At 37.0% G+C, this 14,543-nt stretch overlaps 1 protein-coding gene across 3 annotated transcripts in view; it reads right to left on the reverse strand.

Moving 5' to 3' along the window:
• The window catches only part of LOC126334572 (protein N-terminal asparagine amidohydrolase-like), a 133,221-nt gene extending 119,201 nt beyond the window's left edge, over nt 1–14,020 (reverse strand). For 2 of the 3 annotated variants that reach the window (XR_007564757.1, XM_049996955.1), the window contains exon 1: nt 13,629–13,765. The gene's annotated coding sequence lies outside the window, so the exon portion shown is untranslated. Of the gene's footprint in view, nt 1–13,628; nt 13,766–13,942 lie in introns of those variants that run through there. The other variant, XM_049996956.1, reaches the window with a different exon arrangement.
• Between the last annotated feature and the right edge of the window lie 523 nt (nt 14,021–14,543).

The raw sequence follows: 14,543 nt of genomic DNA on the forward strand, positions 1-14,543 counted from the left end.
AGCTAGTTGACACATATACTTGTATTAATGTGGCAGGTGTTGGCTTTATGTCTATCTTAGATACTACAAGGCATTCAGTATGCTGTTCACAGTAGCTTGGTGGGGAGGCTCGCGTGCCTCAGCGATACAGATAGCCGTACCGTAGCTGCTACCACAACGGAGGGGTATCTGTTGAGAGGCCAGACAAACACGTAGTTCCTGAAGAGGGGCAGCAGCCTTTTCAGTAGTTACAGGGGCAACAGTCTGGATGATTGACTGATCTGGCCTTGTAACACTAACCAAAACGGCCTTGCTGTGCTGGTACTGCGAACGGTTGAAAGCAAGGGGAAACTACAGCCATAATTTTTCCCGAGGGCATGCAGCTTTACTGTATGGTTAATGATGATGGCGTCCTCTTGTGTAAAATATTCCGGAGGTAAAATAGACCCCCATTCGGGTCTCCGGGCGGGGACTACTCAGAGGACGTCATTATCAGGAGAAAGAAAACTAGCGTTCTACGGATCGAAGCGTTGAATGTCAGATACCTTAATCGGGCAGGTAGGTTAGAAAATTTAAAAAGGGAAATGGATAGGTTAAAGTTAGATATAGTGGGAATTAGTGAAGTTCGGTGGCAGGAGGAACAAGACTTCTGGTCAGGCGAATACAGGGTTATAAATACAAAGTCAAAGAGGGGTAATGCAGGAGTAGTTTTAATTATGAATAAAAAAAAATAGGAATGCAGGTAAGCTACTACAAACAGCATAGTGAACATATTATTGTGGCCAAGATAGCCCATGATTACTACAGTAGTACAAGTTTATATGCCAACTAGCTCTGCAGATGATGATGAAATTGAAGAAATGTATGATGAAATAAAAGAAATTATTCAGATAGTGAAGGGAGATGAAAATTTAATAGTCATGGGTGACTGGAATTCGGCAGTAGGAAAAGGGAGAGAAGGAAACGTAGTAGGTGGATATGGATTGGGGATAAGAAATGAAAGAGGAGGCCGCCTGGTAAAATTTTGCACAGAGCACAACGTAATCATAACTAACACTTGGTTCAAGAATCATGAAAGAAGGTTGTATACATGGAAGAACCCTGGAGATACTAAAAGGTATCAGATAGATTATATAATGGTAAGACAGAGATTTAGGAATCAGGTTTTAAATTGTAAGACATTTCCAGGGACAGATGTGGACTCTGACCACAATCTATTGGTTATGATCTGTAGATTAAAACTGAAGAAACTGCAAAAAGATGGGAAATTAAGGAGATGGGACCTGGATAAACTGAAAGAACCAGAGGTTGTACAGAGTTTCAAGGAGAGCATAAGGGAACAATTGACAGGAATGGGGGAAAGAAATACAGTAGAAGAAGAATAGGTAGCTTTGAGGGATGAAGTAGTGAAGGCAGCAGAGGAACAACTAGGTAAAAAGACGAGGGCTAGTAGAAATCCTTGGGTAACAGAAGAAATATTGAATTTAATTGACGAAAGGAGAAAATATAAATATGCAGTAAATGAAGCAGGCAAAAAGGAATACAAACGTCTCAAAAATGAGATCAACAGGAAGTGCAAAATGGCTAAGCAGGGATGGCTAGAGGACAAATGTAAGGATGTACTGGCTTATCTCATGAGGGGTTAGTTAGATACTGCCTACAGGAATATTAAAGAGACCTTTGGACAAAAGAGAACCACTTGCATGAATATCAAGAGCTCAGATGGAAACCCAGTTCTAAGCAAAGAAGAGAAAGCAGAAAGGTGGAAGGAGTATATAGAGGGTCTATACAAGGGCGATGTAATTGAGGACAATATTATGGAAATGGAAAAGGATGTAGATGCAGATGAAATGGGAGATATGATACTGCGTGAAGAGTTTGACAGAGCACTGAAAGACCTGAGTCGGAAGAAGGCCCCGGGAGTCGACAACATTCCATTAAAACTACTGACAGCCTTGGGAGAGCCAGTCCTGACAAAACTCTACCATCTGGTGAGCAAGATGTATGAAACAGGCGAAATACACTCAGACGTCAAAAACAATATTCTAATCCCAATCCCAAAGAAAGCAGATGTTGACAGATGTGAAAATTACTGAACTATCAGTTTAATAAGTCACGGTTGCACAATACTAACGCGAATTCTTTACAGACGAATGGAAAAACTAGTAGATGCCGACCTTGTGCAAGATCAGTTTGGATTCCGTAGAAATGTTGGAACACGTGAGGCAATACTGACCCTACGACTTATCTTAGAAGTTAGATTAAGGACAGGTAAACCTACATTTCTAGCATTTGTAGACTTAGAGAAAGCTTTTGACAATGTTGATTGAAACACTGTCTTTCAAATTCTGAAGGTGGCAGGGGTAAAATATAGGGAGCGAAAGGCTATTCACAATTTGTATAGAAACCAAATGGCAGTTATAAGAGTCAAGGGACATGAAAGGAAAGCAGTGGTTGGGAAGGGAGTGAGACAGGGTTGTAGCCTCTCCCCGATGTTATTCAATCTGTAGTGTTTTGTGTAAAGTAATATATCAGTATATGTATAAATATTAGGTAAAACAGCAGCTTTCCCAAAATAGTTGCTTTCCTGATAGAAATACAGCAATATAGTTAAGTTAATTTATAACCATCATCATCAATAGGAGTGGATTAACACTAGTTGTAACTGGTTGTTAATGCACATCTCAGAAACACAACTGATGCTTCTGTCCGTCATTGTACGCTATGAATTGCTTGTTTCCACAATTCCGAATGCTATCCTTCCTGATGAGATTTATAGAACACAATGTGTGAATTAATGCACTGACAACTTTTAATGGTGGCTTTATATTATTATTTATTATCATTGGGTTAGTATTTAATTTTATATAATTTTGTCTTTTAAAATGCTTGAACTCAAATGCAAGGCTGTATCAAATTAAGATTCTCTTTGGCTAAATGAGTCGTCAATTAAAGTAAGAAAATTAAGTACTTGAAAAATTACGTAAAACTATTTTTAAATATTGAAATTTCAATGCACTTTGCCAGATATCAATGACTGATATTTTTCTTAGCTAGACTCCTCTACCGGGATTGTCTGTTGGCAAGTATAATTTTGGGACGTGATTTATGACTAAATGTTATCGGACTTTCTTTCGTGAAAAGTGGATGTTTAGATGCAGGTTCTATTCTGACAGCAAACCAAATGTACTACACTGATTGGTGCCATTAATACGTGATCATTCACTTACAGACATCCCCACACAAAGTAAGCAACATTTAATCATCAAATTCATGAAAAGAAAAAAGTTGAGGAAAAAAGGTATGATTAGTCGTAATAACAAACACAGCGAAAATAAATAGTTATTATTATGTAAAATGAGCACAAATAACAAAATCTCTGCATAACATAGACCAAGCAATATATTTTATAACCATACCAGACAATGGCTGAAAAGGAAGAGAGAGAGAGAACAAAAAAGTTGTGAGTCCTTGTTCGTTTAAATTACATAGATAATCCAATTACAGAGATATTAACTTCATTGTAATCACAGTGTCTACTGCCAGTGATAAAATCATCACTGAGCTACTGCGGGAAAACATGCCATGAAATCTATTAACACTTGGGGAAACATTACAAACTGTCTTCCCAGTTCACTTAATTTTATGAAATGCTGTTATATACGCTACCGATATCATTTTGTGTCCTAATCCAAAAAGTAAATAATCCCTCCTATGAGGCTCTGAGATTGCACAGGTTGTTATCAACACCATCAAACATACTTCACAACTTAGTTGATGTGTTTTAAATTTAGTATATCTGACATCCATAGCATTAACCTCTGTCTGTGTCATTAATTATCTTAGTCCTCCATCTATAAGTAGTTTTAACTGTAAAGGTATTTTTGGTTTATGTACTTATAATGTTTGTCAATACAAAAGAATAGAAGACAGGGAGAAATAAGAAAAAACTTTACTAACTGTCTTTGACCCTTGAAAAGAGATCAAAGATCATTACAGAATGCCATGAAGACCTTGTGTGACTTAGGATAAGTAACAGAGAAAACATGCTGTCAGACCCTGACCACTTGGCAGTTAGTTGCAATGAACAAGCTGATACACTGGCAAGGACAGGAGTGGTGACTCCAATCCTGTCTTAACCATCACTATGGCAGTACAGTAAAATCAAAAGTGAGTGGACAGATCAGGAGGCAGCACGCAGAATATTGGACTAAGAAGTTCTGCAATCATGACCATGGTGAATAGGATTAATGACTGACCAAGGGAACTTCAGGAAACATCTGCACACAGTGGGTATAGAGAAGGTTGTCCCCAAGAGTAGACTATGTAGCAAAGGCGATGAAACTGGATCACATTTAGTGTTTCAATTTGAAGCACAGGAGGCCAAAAGATAGAAAATATTCGAGTCATCAGTACGCAAAGAAACTGTGTTGTCTCATAACAACTAGTAAAGGGCATCCTACAACTTTTTAAGGGTCCTGGCGGCATAGTCTATCAATTCAGGCAGGCTAAGAAAAAATATTACCTTCATAGTCTTGGATGTTATTGAACATAGCATATGTTAAAATGAAGGACTAAGTAAGGAACACTTATTTTTTTGTTTTCTCCAAAAAAGTTCTTTTACTATAGCATTCTGAAGTTTTCTTATAATTTATGGGAATTTTTTATTTTTTTAAAAAAAATACCAATCCATAAAATTTTGATTTTGTTTGTTTGTTTGTTAGTACCATATAGTTCTTACATTCCCAAAAAGGATAGCTTCCACTTTTAGGTTGAACAGGTTTTGTAAACAATTGGAACTGTTGTCGTACATAAAACCTGTTTAATTACCACATTATCACACAACAGGCTCATAAAAGTCAAAACCTAGCCTTATTTAACATAATTTTAGTTTTAAAAGATGAGTAAGAGACTCATTTTTCAAACATTTTAAATGGTTCCAAAATGTATGTGAAAGATCCAAAGAAGGTTTTAGTTTATGCAACGTCTGTGCACACTGTTTAGTACTGAAATTAGCCAGTCAATGAACTAAAAATGTGTCCCACTGCTTCAGTATCTTCCTTTGATGTAGAGTAATGCCTCCCTGTTGAACCAATAGGAATGGTAGCACTTACAGTCTTCAAAACACAGTGAGCAGTGATGGCTGGAAACCTATACCAGCAGCTGGTCCATTTGGTAGCATAAAGTTCACTACAATTTTGTTTAACTCATAGCTACTGTCTATAATCTCTTCAATCCACCAGTCATGGTCATACACCAACGCCACCTAGAAACAAAGCCTACACACACAATTCTGTGGGAGCTGTGACATCAGTGTTCTGCGGCTGAGCAGTGCTATCTGTGGTTGAAGCGGTGTTTGGAAGCGTGCTCACGGCATGGTTTGTTTTTGTAGCAGGGTTTGAAAGTATGGCTTTGTTTTCGTAACATTTGTGGTGGAAATCTTGTTCTCACTGTTATATACGATTCGGAGTGTTATTGAGCAGCTGCACAAAATGCCACGCAAGTGCTGTATTCCCTATTGTAGGGGAAACTACGACAACGGTCCAAAAGTTAGCGTCTTTTCATTTCCGTCTGACGAAGCCTTAAGATTGAAATGGATCGCTGCAGTTCATAGGAAAGACTGGGAACCCAATAAACAGTCCATTGTAAGTATCTGTAATTTAACTTTATTTCTATATGGTTACTCTTTTTAATACTGTAATATTACAGAACTGAAAACTCAAATCAATAGCCTGACTATAATGAAGTATAATACTTTTAAGCTCACTTTATGCAGTCCTCAGTTAGATTTCATTTGTCAGTTTACATTCTGCCTTTACGTTAACAGTAAAATATATGCTTCTTTTCAGATGTGTGAACTGCATTTCAATGAAGAAGACATTGAGAAAATTACCAATGCTTACGACCCAAAAACTGGCAAACTCCTTACAGCACGTTTAAAGAAAGGTTTGTGAAAATTTATTGTAAAGAATACTTGCAATCAGTTTACAGATTAATGTACAGGTTCTTTAATTTTCTTATGATATTGTTAGATATGTAACACAGACAAGTACACCATGAAAAATTGCTATACAAATCTCATGTTTTTATCTCTCTCTATTTGCAGATACTGTACCATCAAAGTTGCCAGGATGCCCTACGTATTTATCTTCAAAACAAGCACCAGCTCGAGAAGATCCAGAGAGTCGTCGTGAATGTTTGGAGAACCAAGCACTTGAGAAAGTCATTGAGCAGAGTGTGGACTCACACACAAAAATGGTGGAGAAGATTTTATTTGCTAGGTTAGAAGAGTTTAAATCAAAATTATCTGATTGTGAAAAGCACAGTGACTGGGTCACAGTAACCAAATCAAACAATTTGTGTCTTGTGTTCTTAAAGGGTGTTCCTTATCTTTTTTTAAGTGTTGTGTGTCATGTCGTTATAAATAGTGATTTAGTGTTAAGTGCATTTGTGAAGGAAGCTGAGCTAAAGTGTGTTGGTAAGATTAAATTACCAAAGCAAGTAAGTGATACTGACAGAGTTAGTAATATTTTGAAAGAGTTGTATGTGATGTTTTATATAAATGAGGCTCCAGTTGAGGCAAGTTTGTCTTGCATTGAAGACATTTTGGACAAACTGTTAGAAAAATTACCAGAAAGTGAGCATTAAATTAAATTTTTGAAGGAAGAAGTTTCATTTCTAAGATTTAAAAGTCCAACACAGATTAGGTATGGGAGTGATTCAATGATTTTATGGTCATTAGTTTATTCTATCAGTCCACATGCATATAGATTTTTGAGAAGTGCTAGTAATTTTTCCATTCCAAGTCCCAGTACTTTGTCAAAACTTTGCAGTAAACTTCCAACTAACCCAATCATTGAGCAGCAGAGTGAGCAGTTTCTCAATTACATATCACAAAAAGTTGGTGCTTTATCTGTGAATGACAAAACTATCCTCCTGTTGTTGGATGAGATTCATTTAAAGTCACAACTTGACTATAACGGTGGCAATGTTGTAGGTGGTGCTTTTAACTCAGATGTGTTTTTGTGTGCAACTAGTGCTTATGTTTTTATGATCCAAAGTATGGATTCAGCGTACAAAGATGTGGTGCATATTCTCCCAGTTCTCACAATTCAAGGTGATGTTCTGTTCTCAGTTATTAAACATTTAATTATTAAACTAGAAACAGTGGGATTTCAGGTAGTGGGAGTAGTTGCCGACAATAATGCTATTAATAAGAAAGCTATTTCACACTTTTCTCCCCCCCCCCCCTCCCCCCAAGTGTACAGAGAAAATATGTTCATCCTGCGCAGACTTCTGCAGATCGCTCAGTTTACTATTTCGTGGATACTGTACATATTTTAAAATGTATACGGAACAACTGGTTTAATGAAAAGGACCAAATTATGTGCTTTCCTTTTTTTAGTGACAGCTTGAAGGGAGGTCTAGCTTCTGTTACAGCACTGAAGGAACTACATTTACTAGAAAAAGGTGAACTGTTGAAGTATGGCAGAACTTTAACACTTTAAGTCATTATATGCAAATTCTTTTGAATGGCAAAATGTGAAATTAGCACAGTGTATTTTTAATAACATGACAGTTGTCGCAATGCAACAACTAGGTGCAAGAAAAGAAACTGACAACTGGGAGGGTACTGCCACATTTGTAAAATAATAAGTCAGTGGTTTGATGTTGTTAATGTTAAAATGTGGCTTAAGGGTAAAAGACTAGGAATGTTTAACATTAACCGATTACTCTAAATTCAAAACATACTCATGACTTTTTGAGAAACTTTCTCTTGTGGTTGTGTTCATGGGAAGACTGCAATGGAGGAAGGAAACTGACAGAGAAACACACTTTGCTCTCAAACATACTACTGCAGCCTGGATTGATTTTAGTGAATACTGGCTGTGTGAGAAAAAGAGAACATATTTGCTCCTTGGGAAAATACAGACAGTTTGGAGGACAGGTCTGGGAAATACCGCCAACTTAATAATGGAAATTACCATGTATTACTAAGGCAGGTATTTGAAACAGGAGGAAAATTAAGGGCCCAGAGTATGTTTTCTCTTGTATTAAAGTCCAAAGTGTTTAGTAATATTGGTGTAAGGCCTATTGATGTTGATGCTGCTCATTGTAGAATCCCAGACTTTCAAGATATCGATAACCCAGAGTTATTAAATGTAGTACTTGATGATAATGATGCTGCTGAAATAGAGGAAAACACTTGGCCATTGCTCCATTATATATCAGATTATTGCTCACACCAAGTGCTTCAAAAAATAAATTGTCCATATTGTAAAGAGTTTGTAACATCCGAAGAAACAAGACAAGCAGATGATTTGATAGTGGCAAATGATAGGGGAGGTTTAACACACCCAAGCACTGATGTGGTCACATGAGTTTCCTATGCATACTTAACACTACAAAAAAATTCTTAAAGAAAAGGAAAGTTTCTTCCTGCAACAAGTAAATCAAAGAAATGTGCTTGTGAAAAAAGCCGCCATTAATGTGCCAAAATACTTATTTCTTGGTTTCCATTGTTTAAAAGGTCACACTCTTGTATCAATCATAAATTGTATATTGACTTGCAGTGCAAATATTTTATTAAACAACTTTGTAAAACGAATAAATGATGTGAGTGTGACAAAAAATGTAAGTGTTTGTAAAAGAATGAAAAAGTCTTGACATCTGACTCCTTGTCACAACAAATTGGGAAATAAATCTTTTCTGGAAATTTGTTGTTTCTCTCAGTACTTGTCAAAAAATTTGTGGATCTCCCCCTGTGTGTGTGTGTGTGTGTGTGTGTGTGTGTGTGTGTAGTTACAGTTTTTACAATCAAAATTTTCTTATTAAAGTGAATCTTGTTAAGTATCATATGCCCCATTTTCATAAGTTATTAAATGAAAAAAATTCAATAAATGGTTTACATTATTTGTGGTGAATTTTGAAGGTCCTAGTGCAATTTTATTCATAGTCAAGGAAAATCATTATTACTTATGTACTCTAAACTATCATGTGGAAGGTTACCTAATTATAAAATCGAATATGCAGCAAGGCAATGCTGTAAGTGCTTAAAATTTTACATCGCCTAAAAAGTAGGTAGTGGTGACTGAAAAAATAGGATAAATGGTTTATAATATTTGTAGACAAATTTTGAAGGTCCTAGTATATTTTTTTCGTATTCAAGGAAAATCATCATTCCTTAGGTAGTCAAAATATTGTGTTGGTTACCTAATTGTAAGATCTAATCAGCAGCAAGGTGATGCTATAAGTGCTTAAAATTCTAAAAAGGAGGTAGTGGTGACTACATAAACTGCCTTTGAAGACACAGTATCCAACATTTACACAAATCTTTTTCACTCGATCGTGTTAAGCCACAATTTATCATTTACGAATTAGCCGATACAGTATGCAGTACTGCCTTAATTGTAGGTTTCATTGTCTTCATTACTTCTATCGTTAGTTAAATAGCAAATGTGCATTCCCTTGCGCTAGTGCTAGTTTCTGAACTCAGCCGAGGAGCCATGACGTCACAGCAGGCGTTGTGAGGGCTTGTTTCTAGGTGGTGTTGCATACACACACACACCACAAACAATCCCTTCTCAAGTTGTGAATCTGAATATTATCCTCCTGTTTCTGAAGTGTTGGCCGAACGAACAAAATTTCTTCTTTCTTGCTCTTTAAAGTGTGTGCAATATGAATTCAACCACCACCTTGAGTCCAAAAATGTGTCTTCCGAATTCCTTTCACAGGAGTAGTTTGTTTGGACCATTCTTCTTTTCTCTGCTCATGGAATTCTTTGATTTCTTCTTTGGACAAAAGAATGAAGGCTGTGGATGTGTAATATTTTACGACTCTTATCAAAATCTCAGTATTCTGAATCACAGCTGTGTTTGGTCAGGAAAGATTATGTTTTATAGCACTGTGCTGCAACAGGCCTCCCACACCATCACAAGGCACCTTCCTGTGACCAGTAGCACTGTTTACCCAGTCAGTTGGCACAAGCGACTTACTCAAACCAAACAGCTGGTAATGTTTTTAAAATGAGTAGGAGCACCGTCAGAAATAATGATGATCTTCTCTGCCCCTGTTTGCAGTTGAAGAATTTTGCACATTGCTAGTAAAGCATGAGCTGAATCATCACTTATAACTGCATAACTTGTGGTCTTGTTTTGAAAATATGTCATTCCTGTAAAAATAAAAACCTAGTCATTACTCCAATGATACGTTTGTACTTCTTGTCGGAGAGTTACAGACCAGTTCTCAGCAAAATCACAGTGAAGCACTTTACATAGTTCTTCAGCCTGTACATACGCTTTCACTTCTGCAATGGGTTCTTCTTGTAATTTCTTCCGATGTTGGTGTGTTACTGCTTCCACTGACCATTTACCAAGTTCATCAATGAAACTGTCAAAGGCAAAAGTTTTCTTAATTAGTTTATTTTCCTCGAATGTCGCATTCATGTAATTTCTGCAGAGTTATCTGGTACGTCTTCCAGGCCTAGTGTCTGTACAGACAGTCCTCCCTTTCCAGAGCAGTCACCACAGTCTTCAAACAAACAAGTCTCTTGCTTTACATCACAGACTACCAATGACTTCACACGCCCAATCAAGGCATCATATGTCATGTGCTCCAGTAAGTTCTTCAAAGTTACCACACCAACTTCAAACTTCGTGCAGCACACACATAAACAGGCATCTCTAGGTGGGTGTGGAACAACCCACTTAGTTGTAGTGCATAATATTTCGATCTTCCAATATGTGAAGTTGTATAATTGCTTTTATAAATTGCAAAAGTTCCTCTAATACTGCGAGTTATCTCTTCACTTTCACAACTTTTTGACCTTCAACTATTAAAGTTATAGTGTCTTTTTTGTTGGTGCTATGGCAAGAACAGTCCCATTTACCTTCCAGATTAAATGACTGCACTATTTGAATTTGAACTGCTTCTATAGTATGACCATAATAGGGATCTGGTCTTCCAAAGACCTCACATTTCTTGATTTGTCTACCATGTACTTTGATATTGATGGAACGTGGTTCAAAACTGTTTTCTTCGAAAGGATGCACAATATTCAACAGCTGAATTGATATTTGTGAAAAATCCCTGGCAAGAGGTGCAAGAGCGCTCAGGTTCAATTTCTTCTGAAGACAGAATTTCTGCTTTGAAAGGTGTTTGCTGTATTGCATCCATCCATAGCTTTAGTAATTTCTATGTGCTTTCTTGATGCATAGAGCTTATGAGTTAACTTCACTGACCACGGTATCTAAACAAGAATAACACCTACCTCTGTAGGTGACTGGTTCATGGTATTTAATTCTTCCTCTATTGATGCAAAATCTTCACCATCTGCACCATGGGAGGCTTCACCTTATTCAGATACTATCATTGTTGTTATTATGTCAAAACAATTAGAACACAAACAGTCATCACTGGAAACATCTTCACTTTGAAACAGTCTTCAAATGAGAACACTTCTTCCCAAACTGAAAAAAGACTTTTATTTCTTTTGTCTTATATATCACTCTTTTATGGATATGCAAATAGTAAGCACATTTCACTCTCCTGTGGCCCAAGTCAGAAGATATTTCAAACAGTTATTTTCACAAAACACACTGCAACTGTGTCAACTGGCAAATTCGTCACGAAAACACAGAACTCATTGGATAGTCTCAGATTTCTTTGACACCTCTTCAGTAAACAAATTAGTACTGAACACCTACAATACAGAAACATACAATGAAACCATGACAAAGAAACTAACAAGAAACAACAAAAAAGTGTAAGAAATGTCTGCAAAATGAAAGTGAAAAGAAATAACTGCAACAAAGACAATAGAAATAAACATTGCAACAAAGAAATTAGTAAGAATCAACTTCAGTCAAGACAAACATTATCCTTGAAAGTTAAACATATTATCTAAATTATAAAAAAGAATTCAAATGGCAACAGTAGAAGAACTTTGACAGATATGCCAAAATGGAGGATAACATTGTAATCATAAAGCAATTATGTTTCAAATAATAAAAAAAAACTCTAACAAATCATCTAGAACTGTTACAGAGATACAGCATTTAAAAAAAATTTTCCGAAATTAACATCTTCAAAATGGTGTTCACAGTGTCATCTTTGGAGGCCTGTATCTCAGGGCAGGAATTTTTTTGAGGGGGAAAAAAAATGTTTCTTACTTACTCCTGAATTTTAACATACGCTATATTCAATAACATCTGAGACTATGAAGGTAACTCCCTAGTCTGAAGTGATACCATTTATGCCTGGGTGACTTTACTGGCAGGGAGAGAATTGGAACAATAAACTTAGTTTCAGTGTAGGCAATGACCACTGGTGCTTTATCCACCGGTGTAAATCAAATCAAATACAAACATTCTTTGAAATTTTCAAAGTAGGGGGGATAAAATACAGGGACAGACAGGTTATTTCCAACTTGTATGGAAACCATAAGTCGAAAGCCATCAAAGAAAAGTCATAACAGAGAAGGGCATGAGACAGGGTTGTACCCTATCACCATTGTTATTCAATTTGTATATTTTGCAAGCTGCAAAGGAAATAAAAGGAAAATATGGAGTACGAATTAGAGTCCAGGAGGAAGAAATAAAAACTTTGAGGTTTGCCAGTGACACTGTAATTTTGTCAGATATGACTAAGGACTGGAACAGCAGCTGGACAGAACTGGTAGTGCCTCGAAAAGTGTTATAAGATGAACATCAAGAACAGTAAATCAAGGATAATAGCACATATGTGAATTAAATCAGGTATACTGAGGGAATTATATTACGAAATAAGACTAACAGTGGTAGACGAGTTCTGATATTTGGGCAGCAAAATAAATTATGATGGCCAAAATAGCAGGGATGCAAAATGCAGACTGGCTATAGCAATAAGTGCATTCTCAAAAATGAGGAATTTGTTAATATGTATTACAAATTTAAGTGTTATAAAGTATTTTCTGAAGGTACTAGTCTGGAGTGTAGCCTTGTACAGAACTGAAATGTGGACAATGGGTAACTCAGACAAGGAAGGAATAGAAGATTCTGTAATTTGGTGCTTCAGAAGAATGCTGGATGGTGGTGGTGGTTAGTGTTTTAACATCTCGTCGACAACGAGGTCATTAGAGACGGAGCGCAAGCTCGGGTTAGGGAAGAATTGGAAAGGAAATCGGCCGTGCCCTTTCAAAGGAACCATCCCGGCATTTGCCTGAAACGATTTCGGGAAATCACGGAAAACCTAAATCAGGATGGCCGGAGACGGGATTGAACCGTCGTCCTCCCGAATGCGAGTCCAGTGTGCTAACCACAAGAATGCTGGAGAGTTGATATGAAGGGAATAGAAGCTTTTGAAATGTGGTGCTTCAGAAAAATACTATGGAGATACTGAATCAAATTACTGTTATTGGAAAGAAGTGGGGGGGGGGGGGGGGGGAGGAGCGGGGGTTGGATGTATAACTTTTCGATGACGACCAATGGATGAATAGAGTAAGCAGGTTCAGATGGATGCAGGTTGCAGTAGTTATGTAGAAATGATGAGACTTGGACAGTATAAACCAGTACCGAGAGGTGCCTCAAGCCGTCCTTCGAACTTAAGAGAACATCTATAGTACAAATTGTACATCACAACCCCAAAACAGTGCTTAATATCAAATGCAATACCTTTATTCGCGAACAATAGTTATAGGTTTTTCACCAGCACGGCAAACGACTGAAATATGTACACTTTCAACAAAACATTCACTCTTATGTTCCACCTTTCACAACGCGACACAAGTTTGTTTATACACAAGCGTACATGTGCGTCAATTATCGATCTATCGATCTGTCGATCTTACGTTATCGACACTCATACTGGTATGGTATTATAAAATCGCAGTTGACAATTCTCCGCCGGGGAGGCGGTGAAAAGGCAATACAATGTTATGCAGTTAACCATTCTAAAGCTTTACATTATCTACTGAAACGTGTATTACCATTACGAATCCACATTGTTTCATCACTTGTGTCTCGACTACATTTTCAGTTTTCAACGTTATCTGGTCTCTCACGAGAAGAGCCGAAGTCTTACGAACGAGCTGACAACCACGCTTTGTTCTTTGGTTGATGTCTGATGTTCAGGAACAGAGTGAGTGAGGCAAAAGCTCTGGTTATAGTAAGAATGTAAGAAACGTGATTTGTCGATCGCGTCAAAAGAGACCAAATTTGATTTTTTTCTAGAAGTTCAGTCATTGGAGGAAACAGACCGGAAGAAACGTTTTGTCCTTTAATGTGCGTCGTATTATACTTCACACATATTACGAGACATTTTTTTGCAATCAAGCAGAACATTATGTATTTGCAAGTAACACCACAGTCTAAAACCTTACAACACATGAAAAGGCAAGGGAGTAACAAGATACAAGATGTCAGCACTTAAGTAAACTTGACTTCAGATGGGAGCTGCAAAGTCAAATATTTGACTAATCATGCGGGTCATCTGAATGTTATAAGTCATCAAGACGATGATATCAGTGTATATATTCAATTTCATGCATCAACTTATACTGATAGTCAAAATATATTAAAGGTGTGACA

Source organism: Schistocerca gregaria, chromosome 2 (assembly GCF_023897955.1).
Source record: "Schistocerca gregaria isolate iqSchGreg1 chromosome 2, iqSchGreg1.2, whole genome shotgun sequence".
NCBI lineage: Eukaryota > Metazoa > Arthropoda > Insecta > Orthoptera > Acrididae > Schistocerca > Schistocerca gregaria.